A 14,721-nucleotide genomic window follows, 5' to 3' on the forward strand; every position below is an offset into this window, starting at 1 on the left:
CTCGTCCTGGTGAGGATTTGTTAGATTTTTTGTTGAGAATTAAAGAATCTGATAGCACCATCGCCATGTGCCCAAAGTGCAATGCTGTTTTTGACAAGGAAGCTGCAAAAGAGTTTGAAAAGTACAAAGTTGAAGAGAAAGAAAAGGCTGAGTTGAGAAAGAAGATTGCTGAAAAAGAAAATGAAACTAACGAGCTAAAGCAGAAGATAGCCGAAGGAAAACAAAAGTTGGGCAGTCAAACTCCTTTGAACAAGTGCGTCAATAACACTGGGGTACAACCCGTCAACCAGAAGATGAAGACTGTGGTCATGATTGATGAAAAATCTGATGGATTTTTTCAAAAGACAAGAGTTTTCCCCACCAAAATTTCAAACAATAAATGGGTCCAGAATGTGAGAAATGTGCAGAATCAACCTACTGCTTTTACAAGAGGAAAAAACAAATGGGTGAAGTCTAGACCTTTTAAGCCCAGGTACTATGAGTCTCAGTTATGGAACATGAATCATGCACAAGACGGAGGTAGTATATATATTCCAAAAAATGTGCCTGTTCCCTCAAAGTCAATTTATTCTTGTTATAATCCTAACATGCAGCAGGCTCCTAATTATTCTCCTTAGCCCAATTGTCAAAATGTTCCAAAGTATTCTCCTTTTACAACTTTTGAGCAAAAAGAGAATATACCTGAGTATGTTCCTTTAGATCCATACAAGGGATACGGTGTAGATTTTCCTCCTTTGCCAACCATAGCTAAGTCTGTAGAAACAGACAATTCTTCTAATCACCTTAAATTCAATAAAAATGCAAAGAAGAATCTTACTGGAAAGAAAGTAATGGTTGAACACAAGGGAGAAAATGATGAAGATTTAATTACTGATAATTTTGACACTGGTTTTGATGACAGCTTAGAAGCAATATTTGGTGTTAAGCAACCTATAGTTGTGGTGTCAATACTGCCTGAGGAGTATAGTCAAATCCGGGAAGTAGAGTCATTAGAAGATGATTGTTATGATGTCTTTCCTGGAAGTGAATGCTTGTTACTAGATGACAATATGTGTGGTGGAGGATTGTTTGAGAAACCTACTGAAAATGACAAGGAGCATTTGCGTCCATGGCATATCAAGGCTCGTGTTGATGGAAGGATAGTTAATAAGATTTTAGTTGACGGGGGAGCTGTTGTCAATCTCATGCCTGAAAGAATGATGGGAAGGCTTGGAAAGACTGAAAAAAAGCTGATTAAAAGTAGCTTTGGGGTAACAGATTTTAATGGAAGGACTTCTTCTGTTAGAGGTGTGGTTTTGCTGTCAATTGAGGTTGGTTCTGTCAATAGGCCAACTCTATTTGTTGTTGTTCCTTCTAAAGCTGGTTTTAACTTGCTTTTGGGACATGATTGGATTCATGGAATGGGTGCTATTCCATCCACTCTATATCAAAAGTTGATTTTCTGGAACGAAGATGGAGAAGTGGAAGAAGTTCCTGCTAATAATAGTACATGTTATGATGAGATGCATGTGGAGTTCAGGATGTGTAATCTTGGAGTCAAGCCACTGACAGTTGACACCAAGGCATTTAATCCTGAAAGTATTGAGATGTGTAAAATAGATATGAATGGTTTTATTTAAAAAAATGCATCAAGTTTAAGATCTTGGACAAAAATAATCTCTCATTGACATTTGGGTATGTACTTCATAAATACAAAAGCCTAATTGACTTAGAAATTCTGTTGAGTCTCTTAGCGCTTGGAGTCAAAACTATTAGAATGTTAGTGTGGAGATTTTATAGGATTAGAAATTTTATCAAATTTAATTGACACCTGGAGTTTAACATATGAAAGAAACGACTTCACGAAGTTAAGATTTTGTTACTTCTGAAGTTAGGAAAATTATGTCAATTTAAAACAATGAAAGCGTGTGTCAAAAAAAACTCTTAATTGAAATATTAAAGGTCAAAACAAAGGTCAATTGATACACATTTAATGTGCCAAAATTAGAACAGATATTATTTGACACACTTAAAATTTTCATACAAAAGAATAGACCCCATTGACAGTTCAACTATTAATGTAAAAAATTTTATAGACTTAGAAATTCTGTTAAGTCTATTACTAGTAGGCATTTAATCTGTCAAGCGGATGTGTCTAAAATGTCAATTGACTCTCAATATCAAAAATAAAAAAAATGTCAATAAACAACTAAGTTTTCTCACTTTCAATCATTGCATATCCTCAAGTGAGAAATCTTGGGGGCATCTTGTTAGACAAAATATAATTTTTATAAGAAAATTATAAAAAGAAATAATTAGTTATTTGGTAATGTTCCTATATATAATATTTATATCTATTTTAAATTAAATTAGATCATTTGATAGTTGGTTATTTATTTAAATTTTGAAATTAACATCAAGCAAGAAGTGCAGGAACAGTTACAAGAAATTCAAATTTTCTGCAAGTGGTGTACAAATGGTAACTGTTAGTTGATATTAGACTAGTCTATAAATAGAGCTTTAGGAAAACATTGTAATCAGTTCAATTCTTCTTGGAAAACGCTTAGAAACCCAAAAAACGCTCTCAGCCTCTTGGCATCACAGAGTAAAATTGGGAATCTTAAGTAATTCCTCTGAACTCAATCACTTGTACTTTGCTTTTTTCCAGTTTTTATTAATAAAATTTCTACGTTCATATTTTTTCCTTCATCTTCTTTTTAATTTTCTATTTGTTTTAATTTCTGCATTTTACTTTACCTCCGGCACCTTGCATGTTTTCTTTTCATCTTTAATTTTACTTTGGAAACTACAATTGAGACCTTGAGACACCCACAAAAAGAGTCGTTTCCGCTCCTTAGATTAAGATTGCGAAACAAAACTCGAAAATTGTTGATTTATTGTTGTTAACAATGGAATAAAAATTTGAGTAAAACAAACATATAGTTAATAAAAAATATAGTTATCTCTAGTAATATAGTAATACGTAATTAGATACATAAATAAAACTATAAAAAATTCTTAGGAGTTAGGACAATAATTTTTAGTATTTTTGGTCATCATTTGATCAGTACAAATAATAAATTATTTTTAATAAATAAATTTGATTAATTTATGTATGTAAATTTTTAAAAAATATAAATATAAATTATATTAATTTATATAAATTTTGATAAATATAAACTTAAATTATATATTTTTTTATACAAATTTTTTATAAATATAAATACAAATTATTACCTTATTAAATATTAATAAAAATGATAATGACATAATGTTTACTGCCATGTAACATTACTCTATAACTATTTTAGAGTGCATCAAAATTAAAGTAAAAAAGTAACGAATTCTATCATCCTCTTGGTGCTGTGCATCCACCAACAGCTGCTCTTGTTCTGGATTGTTTAAACTACCAACACACACCCCATTCTTTATTTACCCGAATCCCGAATCCCTAATCTTCTCCCAAAGTCTTTCGCTCTGTCTTACACACACTCCCTCCCTCTACCCATTCGAACCTCTCTCTCATCTCTTCCCTGCGGCTTCTGCTCTCCTGTCCCTCTCTCCGCTACGGCTGTGCTCTCTTCTCACCCAGTCTCGGTAGCTGTGATCTTCATTTCTGATTAATTGATTATTGAATATTCATGACTTGATCTATTAACAATATGGACTAGTTCGATTTTCTATATTTCTTTGTTCATCGTTCTATTTTATTAGATTGGTTCTGGTTTTGCCTATTTTTCAGATGAAAAGATTAAATAAGTAAATTCAACTGTACTTCTTTAATCTTTGTGCTCTGTTCCGCCCAAATACAACTTTAATTTGCTTGTTGGTTAGTATAACGAAATAATAATTAACCTAATTCATAGGCTTGGTTAATTATATTAGATATATATGTCACTGCCAATGATCACCATCGCTGTCTTAATATGTAGTATTTTCTCTTGGAATTTCATGTGATGAATAATGCTGGTTGGCATCATTTTCTGGTGCAGGGATAAGCATAGTTGGGCTTTCAACTGCAGAGATGACTAGCTGTCTCACTGAGTAGTTCACTAATCACTCCCCATAGGTAACAACAATACTATCTTTGGAAAACTTTTGCTTTGGTGTTACGGGTCTAGCAATATTTCTTAGGAATATTTAGTTACTTGATATTTGGAATTAGAAGACCTTAGCAATAATCTCTTATCAGCAAATGCTACTGCTCACTCTCTTCTCTTCTACCGAAAATGTTTCTCGTTTTTACAGATTATATATACTTTGATGCTTTAATAGGGTTAATTAATTAATTAGTATACTAGAGTAAATTTCAGTCATTAATTTGGGTACTATTTATTTTATGCTATTATTGTTTCTTTTTTTTTTTTCTTCCCCTTTCCTTTTACCCGTTGAGATTGGAGCTTTGGCTAATTTAATTTAAAGTGAGAAGCCCTTAATTGGCATTACTGTTAGGCAATAGTAATATTCTTGTATGTTTGATCCGTTTGTAAGTACTAAGTACCAAGGACATGTGATGACATTTACGAATTTATGAAACCTCAAACCAATTCCACTCCACTCCCTCATTGCTCTTCACTCATTCAGTTTCTTTTTTACCCGTCCTGGTGCACACGCTGATATGCATTTTGCACTTTCTCTGCCTCACTTGAAGGTAAAAAAATAAAAAGGAAGAGAAAGTTTTGTAGCCAACAGGTTGTTCTGCTACAGAGATATAGGTTAAGGAAGAAAGAATCACAACTTTTCCACAATCTAAGAGTGCAGACAAAGACTATATAGTTTTGGTTTCAGTATTGCTTCTTGCATTAGTTGTTTCTTTCTATAACCTTTTTCTTTTTTGTTGGTATTCTAGGATCTCCAAATCTAGCCAACACTTGTTCACATTCTCCTCTTAAGTACAGCATTTCTTGTATCAAAAATCACACTTGGATTGTTTCTTCACAAATATCATTATTATTATTATTCTCTTTAAGTTTGAATACTTTTTTCTTTAACTCTCTCAGCTACTTATCCTTAGTTTTGTCCTTCTATACTATCCTTTACAGTTTAGAAAAAAGTGTCCAACAGAGATTTCATTTTCTATACCATGCTGTTAATTAAGTGCAAGTAGATTTGGCATGCATGAAAGAATTTTTGGCTCCTATGCTCAGAGTTCATCATCATCAATAAGGTGGTGATGCTGGTTTTGTAGTATTGAATTTTGGTCAATTAGTCTTTGGTCATAAGACTCATAATAAAGTGTTATGTGTTGCTTAAGGTGGGAATGGGGATTTATGATCTCTATATTTCTCTCAAACAGGGCTTAAAGGGATAGGAAGAGAAGAATAGTTCTGATTTTTGTTCAGTTGGTGTATAATTTTGTGTTGAATTACATTTTGTATATCTTGCAATTTGGTGAAGAATAACTCATGTCATAAAGATTGAAGATTAAGCAATTCCTTTTTTTTTGAAAAAAATTCTTTTACAAAACATGCAGCTTTGCTCTAGATTTTAGTTGAGTTGGTTATTTGTTCTTGTTTGTTAGTTAATGGGATTTGAGGTTTTTTAAGGGGAATAAGTATAATGCGAAGAAGGATTTGGAAGCATAATATGGTGGGGACAAGTAAGGTGAAATATGATGGTGACTGAGGGATCAAGATTCTGTATGAGAAAAGTTTTATGGTGTATGACATTTTAGTGATGGGGATGCTTGGAAACAAAGCAACAAACATAAGGTATACTTAAGAGAATAATAATAATAAAGAAAGAAAGAAAGAAAGAAGGAAAGAAAGAGAGACAGTAGTTTGGGATTTGTTTTTGTTCTGGCTACTTCCAATGAATTCGTGCTCATGATTCGTCAAAAATGTAATGGCCTGTTTGTTATTTTAATAATGTGGCTTCTACAATTTTTGTTAGTTGCTTTTACGTTATTCTATGAATTTATTTTTTATGCGTTGTCAATATAAGGCAGTTTTACACGTGCATCCAATTACGTAATGTCATTTTAGCAAAAATAACTACTTTTTACATTGACCACATGAGTGGTCATCTAAAAAAACGGATGAGTTTGGACGACTGTATAAAATATTTTACACTATCAGTCCATCAAAATTAAACTCTATTCTATAGTCAATAATAGATGTAATAAAATAAAGCTATATACATTTTAATTTCAGGGTTAAAGTGAATGGGAATTATTATTCGTTTTTGTAGTCAAGTTACTTCCATAAACATATTCTTCTTAAGGGAATTTCTATATGATATAATCGATACATCTATCTATATACATGCTAACCGAATTCAATGATGCATGCATGACAGAAAATGAATCAGCTTTTGATCTTCTATATTATATAACATTCAAGCTTTGCAACTGTGTGAAAGAGTGTTCAACAAGTGAAGGTACTTTATTTTTATTTCCTTTTGCAAAAAGATGGCATAATTATTTGCAATAATTGTTTCAGTTGATGTTTTGTTGTAGTTCTTGTAATGTGATTTGTTTGTTCATTTAATTAAGATACATTATTACTAATAGACGGGTTATGAATATGCGTCAGTGTCGCAGTTGGATGTACGATAGACTTAAACCAGGTCGAAAGGGTTTAACCAGTGAATTTACAAAAGGGGTGGAAGGATTTATTTCCTTTGCTGAGAGATCAGCAGATTTTTCAAATGGACATATTAGATGTCCTTGTTCTAGGTGTAAAAACAAGGTCTATATGCACCCTGAACAGTGACGGATTCAGAAAATTTTAGAAGTGGGGGCAAAATAATATAATAAAATAATAAAAAATATATATTAATATTAATATATTTAGATATTTAAATTTTAGAGTATACTAGTTAATCAAATTTCTAATAAATAAATATAATTAATATATCTAAAAGTATAGTAATTTAATTTAAAAATATTTTTTTATTTTAATATTTCGGTAATATTACATGAGTAATACATTTATTATTAATACTTGCGCTTAGTCAAGCATCTAATATCCGTCAAATTACATTTATATTGATTATTTTTTATATGATACAAAAAAGAAATTATAACTCAATAGCTAAAAAATCTATAACTCGAATGAACTAATTTAGAATTTTGACTTTTTTTTTTAATTTTGATGTCTGAATTTTTTCTAAAATAATTATGCGAGAGAGACAAAAAAAATTGTGAAAAAAAAAATTCAAATTAAACAATTACAATTATCTTTATATGTAGATATAGATAGAATAATATTTTTTTCTATTAAACAAATATCAAATAATTTTTTGATATTTAATTGCAAAGTTGATATTTTATAATATTATAATAAATTTTTTTTAACGAAAACAATATTATATGTATGTATAAACAAAATTAAATTAAATAAAACAATAAAAAGTAAATAAATTATATATATTATAAAAAAATATTAAATACTAATAATCTCGTTTATATTTAAAAAGTTAAGCTTAACTTTAGGCAATTTAATCATTAGATTATTATTAGTTATTATTAATATTTGTTTTGAATTTATATAATACAATAATTTTTATTGTTGTATTAATATCTAATAATATAAATATTTCTTACACATAATTTTTTTTGAAATGTGGGGACAAATAAATTATTGTAACGAGGGCAATTCTCTACACATATATATACTTATTATTAATCTTTTGAAAATTCAACGGAGGCAATTGCTCCCACACCTCTACACATAAATGATGTAAGAGTCCATCTTTATGTGCTGAGGTGTGGAGGCAATTGTCCCATTGAATTTTCAAAAGATTAATAATAAGTATATATATGTGTAGAGAATTGTCCTCGTTACAATAATTTATTTGTCTCCACACTTCAAAAAGAATTCTGTCTAAGAAATATTTATATTACTAGATATTAATACAACAATAAAAATTATTGTATTATATAAATTCAAAACAAATATTAATAATAACTAATAATAATCTAATGATTTAATTGCCTAAAGTTAAGCTTAACTTTTTAAATATAAACGAGATTATTAGTATTTAATATTTTTTTATAATATATATAATTTATTTACTTTTTATTGTTTTGTTTAATTTAATTTTGTTTATACATACATATAATATTGTTTTCGTTAAAAAAAAAAATTATTATAATATTATAAAATATCAACTTTGCAATTAAATATCAAAAAATTATGATATTTGTTTAATAGAAAAGAATATATTATTTTATCTATATCTACATATAAAGATAATTGTGATTGTTTAATTTGATTTTTTTTTTCACAATTTTTTTTGTCTCTCTCGCATAATTATTTTAGAAAAAATTCAGACATCAAGATAAAAAAAAGTCAAAATTCTAAATTAGTTCATTCGAGTTATAGATTTTTTAGCTATTGAGTTATAATTTTTTAGCTATTGAGTTATAATTTGACGGATATTAGATGCTTGACTAAGCGCAAGTATTAATAATAAATGTATTACTCATGGAATATTATTGAAATATTAAAATAAAAAAATATTTTTAAATTAAATTACTATACTTTTAGATGTATTAATTATATTTATTTATTAGAAATTTGATTAACTAATATACTCTAAGATTTAAATATCTAAATATATTAATATTAATATATATTTTTTATTATTTTATTATATTATTTTGCCACCACTTTTAAAATTTTCTGGATTCGTCACTGGGTATTGGACAAGTCACGTAGAAAATAACTCAACTTTATGTGAAACCCCTAGCATGGAAGTAAGGAGTAGTGCACACCTCAATAGGATGGAAGACCTAGTTTATGAAGTATCTACTGGATTCAAGTATGAAGGACATCGTGATTCCGAGGACGAGGAGTCTCCAAATATTGATGCTAAAATATGACTTGTTGCGTGCATCAAAAAAGGCTTTATGACCGGAATGTGTTACAAGGATTTATACCGGTTTAGAATTTTAGCAAAATAATTTCGTTGTGAGCATAGTCTAAACCGATAGTCGATCCTCAAATCAAAGTTTAAAAGTGTTTTGGTTGTCACAAGTCCAACCCAATATAAAAGTAACCAAAATATTTAAATCTCGGGTTGTCTTCTCAAGGAGTTGCAGTGAGGTATGCGTATTATTGGTTATGGTATCAAAAAGGGGTGGGGTGGTAAAAGTGCAAGAAATTAAATGGCAACAATGGTAAAGTATACAACTAAAGAACACAATTACTAAAGAGAGACATTCATGGCAAGGATTGAGAATTAAGGCTTTCTATCCTAGTCACTAATCATAATAATAATTATCAAGAGCTTATCTTACTTAGTCATCTCTTAACAATGGAAGAAGGTACAAAATTATCTTCACATGAGAGAAAGTCAAATAAGACTAGTTAATCTCAATCCAAAAGTTCTAATCAACCTACTAATTGAATTAGCAAGAGATTAGAGTCAACGGAAACAATATTAACTAACAATTCTAGATCACTAATATAAATTGGGTATTAATAACTTAAGATTGCCTAATTTCTCTCCTTTCAAGCCAAGAATGCTCAAAAAACTACTCTAACATCCAACCAACCATTTTGTAAAACACTTGGAAGGTATAAAAGGGAAGCATTATAAATTGTAAGAATTAATAAAATCTACTACTACCCAATACAAGAAATCAACAACAACAACTAAAGGAAGCAAAATTAACATGAAATACCTCAAATTGCATTAAAGGAAATTTAAATTGACAAGAGTGTTCACAAAAAAAAAAAAGTAACCAAAATAAGAAATTAACGAGAAAATAGGAGAATCAAGACACTACTACAAGGAATTGTAAAGAAAACAAGATGAAGACAAGAAATTAACCTAATTCTAACCTAATTCTAGCGAGAAGAGGGAGTTTCTCTCTCTAGAAAACTAACTAAAGGCTCATCATAACTAATCTAACTGCTCCCCCCTTGTCCAATCTTTAATTCTGCATAAAATAGTCTCTGGAATCAGTTGGATTTGGGCTTGGGAAGCTCAGAAATCGCCCCCAACGTTTTCAGTTTAATGAGGTCACGGGCGAGCTGCGATGCGTACGCATGGGCCACGCGTACGCGTCGCTTGGCATTTTACTTTCCACGCGTACGCGTCATGTCACGCGTACGTGTCGCCTTGCGACTTCATCTCCACGCGTGCGCGTCATGCCATTTTGCATGCTTTTCTCTTCACTCCTTTGATCCATTCCTAACCCATTTCAACCTGAATTTACTAACAAGCACATCAATGCATCTAGTGGAATCAAAGGTGAATTAAAAACTAGCAAATTAAAGGCCTAAAAAGCATGTTTTTAGACTTAAACACAAATTAAGGGAGAATTACAAAACCATGCTATTTCATTGAATAAATGTGAGAAAATGTGATAAAATCCCCCAAATTAAGCGTAAGATAAACCATAAAATTGGAGTTTATCAAATCTCTACACACTTAAACTAAGCATGTCCTCATGCTAAACCAAGAAAGAGACAAAGTGTGTCAACATTTATTCAATGCAAACTAACTAAATGCAAGCTACCTACATGCACCTAGTTATTCTAATTACTATCTATCTATATATATAAGCATATATGTGGTCAAAGTGGATCAATTCTTCAAGAAATCATGTATATCAAAGGCTAAATCAATCATAGCAAAATCTAATTCACAATTGACTTGAGCTATCTAAAAGAGTTTACAAACTTGCAAGATAAGTAATGATCAAAGATGGAAATATGGAATTGAACAATTGAACCCTTACCAGAAGTGTATATGCACTCTAGTTGCTCAAGTGTTTAGGGTTAATCCGCCCAAATCTCCTCTAATAATGCTTTTTAGAGTTTGTTCTTCATCTAATCAATCAACAAATATTAAGTATACATATGCAAGTATCATGAGGATTTTTTAAGGTTGTAATGAGGTCAAGGTAAGGGTGAGGATATATGTATGACCAAGTGAGCTATCAATTGAATCTTTGACTAACCTAAGTTCTCACCTAACACACACATACTATACAATTCTAGAATTACACTTAGCTACCCAAGATCTCACTTTCACATACATACATATATTCATGTATTAATTCCAATTTCAACACATATGCATTGGTCTTTTTATTGAACTTCACATTGGGGTAATTTTGTCCCCTTTCTATTATCTCTTTTTCTTTTCTTTTTCCATATTAGAGTAAAGTATTGTTTTTGTCCCTAATGTTTGGGGTAAGTCCTATTTGTGTTTCTAACGTTTAAATCGTTTTATTTGTATCCTTAACGTTTATAAAAGTGATTCAATGTTATCCTACTATCAATTATACTAATAAATCCGATTATATTTTTCAATTATTCTCACTTGGATGTATTCATTCAAAATTAGGTTCACTTGGATGTGGTCGATTTTAATATTATACCCACTATTTGTGTTTAGATTCAATTATGTCCCTAGAAAAGTGAATTATGTAAATGTTGTAGGAATTAGTTTCAACATTTGATGAGCTATTTTTTGGAGTAGATCATCGATTCTATCCCAGACATTTGTATTCTAACTTCAAGAAGAGATTTTTAAAACTCAAATTAAAGCGTTCATGATGTGTAATTGACGGCAGGATAACATTGAATCACTTTTACAAACATTAGGGATACAAATAGGATGATTTAAACGTTAGGGATACATAGAATTTACCCAAAACGTTTGGGACAAAAACGATACTTTACTCTTCCATATTATTTATTTTTTTGTCTCTCTCTCTTTTTTTTATATATGTATGAAAGCATAATACATACAAAGGACATCAATGCATATGGTTTCTATACTTTCTCATGAGTATACACCCAAATTCTCAATATTTCTCAATAAAAACAAAACACATTATCATCAACCAAAGTTTCCACATTCTCCCGCACTTTATTAACACACACACACTTACTATCTTAAGCTAACTAAAGATTCAAATAGGACAATTAATTGTTTTTCGCTTAAGGCTAATGATGTGGTAATCATAAAGAACAAAAGGGGATTAAAAAGGTTCAAGGTGGCAAACAAATGTAAATGAAATGGTAGGCTATTTGGGATAAGTGAGCTATAATCAAATGATGGCTTCAATCACATAATTGCATGGGTATACACTAAATAATAGACATATAGAATGGAACAACCGCAGATTGCAATCATAGAGAAGAAACACACAAGAATCAAAATCATGGTTAATTGATGTAACCATATTATTAGGCTAAAAAACTCATAGGTTGTGTGTTCTTAACTCAAAAAATCATATTCCAAAATATATATATATATCATGCAAGTTTCAAAAATTTTTACTCAAATCAATTTGAATCTCAATGTCCTTTCTAAGAAAATTCCATGAAAATTTCATCAAATTGACCAACATTTATCATTATATATATATATACTAAATGAAATGTGATTATGAAAATTTAATTCTTTTTAGTTCACTTCCTATTTTCAATCAAACCAAATCTCATGCAAAAAAAAGGGTAAACTAAGCTCAGCAATCTACATTTTTTCAAATTACAACTAATAAACCAAAATAACTATATATATGTACTATTAACTAAAAGTGCAACTCAAACTAAAAGTCTAAAAATATATATACAAACTAAAGATGCCAAATGCAACAAACTTAGAGGTGTCCAAATTAACTAATATATACAATAATCTAAAGTGCAACAAATGAAAGTGCAAGTACTAAAATAAGACAAAATAAGGGGAAAATGTCTGAAATGGTCACCCAAAATAGAAATTCTATCGACGACGGCGACCTCCCCACACTTAGAAGAAAGCATCGTCCTCGATGCTACGACTGAGACTGGGCGAGAGGATCAACGTCTGCAGCTAGCTCTGGCTGTGGCTCCGGTTGTGGCTGTGGCTCTATGGGAGCCTGAATCGGTGTAGGTGCCTCTGCCTGCTGAGCCTCCTCCTGATCCTCCTCCTCCGCCTCAGACTGGTCGAAAGGAGAGTTGGAGTCAGAGGGCATTACGGCGCCCAGTGATGCCAGCATCCGACTCAACCGCTCATAGCGTCGCTTGTGGCGACGATCACTCCGATCCATGCGCTCAATGAGGTGCTGTACGAGTCGGTAAGTCGGCTAGGGTGTTGATGGTGATGGTGACGGCCCGGTAGATGTAGATGGTGCTGTAGGGGGTCCGGCTGCAGCTGAAGAAGAGGACGGCCCAGATGCCGCTGCTGTGGGGGCTCGAGCTCTACGCGGTGCTGGCCTGTCACTCACCCAAGTCTCACACGGAATGGTCTTCTCCTTTTCGTGGACTGCGGGTGGCGACTCATCATCTGGCAGCCATGGCACTCCAGCCCGGAGAGCCAGCTCCGTGACCAAACTAGGAAAAAGGGAGTGTGCCTTTGACATGGGCGCGCCACATAAACTTTCTGATGAATCGGGGAAGGTACATCTCCTTCCCTTCGAAGACGCACCCAATTAGCACTAACATGTCCACCGGGATCTCAGTGAAGTGAGTGCTAGGCATGACGTAATGGGCAAGAATCTGCTACCACACCTTAGCCTTCTTCCTCAAATACTCAAATCTCATCCCCCTGGTCTTCAGTTTGTTCGCATCCATCTCCCAAGGGGAGTCCTGCTGGGCAACTACACTCCTAAGTGCATCATATTCAAAGGTGAGGCAATGCATCTCCACCTCAGCCTGCTGAAAAGCGTCTCTGTCACTGATCTGGGGCTGACAGTGGAGGATCTCCTCAATGTCTGCCTCTGTAACCAAGATCTGTCCGCCTCTAAGGTAAACCGAGTCAAGGGTCGGCCTGAAGAAGTTGTAGTAAAACTCGCGAACCCAAGACTCGTTCACTCGTGCTAGCTCTCTGTCCAAGAAAGACCAGCCCCGATCCCTAATTTGAGGCTCAGTAGACCGCCTCAGATCGGATGGGATATCTAGTTTTTTCTCCAAGTTAAGATTCATCGCTGAAAAAGCGAAAACCGGAGTTCACAGTATAGATTAGGAAACTTCTCCGAGTCGGTAAGAGGCAGGAGCTGATCTGCCTTATCCTTGTCAGAGAGATGTATCACAGAATAACCGGCGGTCGCTGATTCAGAAGACAACTGAGATTTCTTCTTTTTTCTGGCGGTAGCCTTTGCCTTTTCCTTGCCTCTGTCAGACATCATGAAAGCAGAAATCACAGGATACAGCATATTAAACAGAACAGAGGAGTGGAAAGCAAGGATATAAGTAACAGACAGAAATAGGTAACAGAGGGAAATTAAAACACATTCATGAAGTGAGTTAAAGAGATGAAATCTTGGAATGCAAGAAAAATAGAATTCAGACGTCAATCAGAACACAAACCAAGAATTCATGCAATGACAGTAAAGAATGCTTGTTTGTTAAGCAACAACAATTATCATGCCAGAAGAAAACAAAAGAGTTAGTTGAAAAACTAAAAGAAGAGTCAAACAGTCAATCAAGTCAAAAGTTAGAAAACTGGTTAGAAATCAGTGGCATGACAATCATTGAACTTAACCAAGAGAAATTCAAAAAGTATAGGAAACAAGCACACTCACATTCATGAGGATGATGCAAGTCATTGATGATGAAATATGAAATGCACAAAAGCACCAAAGAGGAATGCAAGTCATCATCAATGTTTTTGGTCACTAAATTTGTAAAGATTGGTGTTGAAAGAATTGAGAAAAGCACTTGGTGTAACCAAAAGAAGGTTGAAAGAAGTTTCAAATTAAAAGGTTTACACCAGTGGAAAGCACCAATCATTACAAACGCAAGAACCTCAATCATAAGGAGACAAATTTAAATCAAATGGTAAATTATGGCAGTG

General features: G+C 32.3%; 1 protein-coding gene across 16 annotated transcripts in view; it reads left to right on the forward strand.

Annotated features, from left to right (window-relative positions):
- Nucleotides 1-3,311: 3,311 nt before the first annotated feature.
- LOC112755198 (soyasapogenol B glucuronide galactosyltransferase) overlaps nucleotides 3,312-14,721 on the forward strand; it is a 60,597-nt gene continuing 49,187 nt past the window's right edge. For 9 of the 16 annotated variants that reach the window (XR_003178945.2, XR_011874582.1, XR_003178946.2 and 6 more), the window contains exons 1-3: nucleotides 3,312-3,576; nucleotides 3,972-4,048; nucleotides 6,277-6,357. The gene's annotated coding sequence lies outside the window, so the exon portion shown is untranslated. The remainder of the gene's footprint in view (nucleotides 3,577-3,971; nucleotides 4,049-6,276; nucleotides 6,358-14,721) is intronic. The other 7 variants (XR_011874585.1, XR_011874587.1, XR_011874586.1 and 4 more) reach the window with 1 other exon arrangement.

This window comes from Arachis hypogaea, chromosome 16, assembly GCF_003086295.3.
Source record: "Arachis hypogaea cultivar Tifrunner chromosome 16, arahy.Tifrunner.gnm2.J5K5, whole genome shotgun sequence".
NCBI lineage: Eukaryota > Viridiplantae > Streptophyta > Magnoliopsida > Fabales > Fabaceae > Arachis > Arachis hypogaea.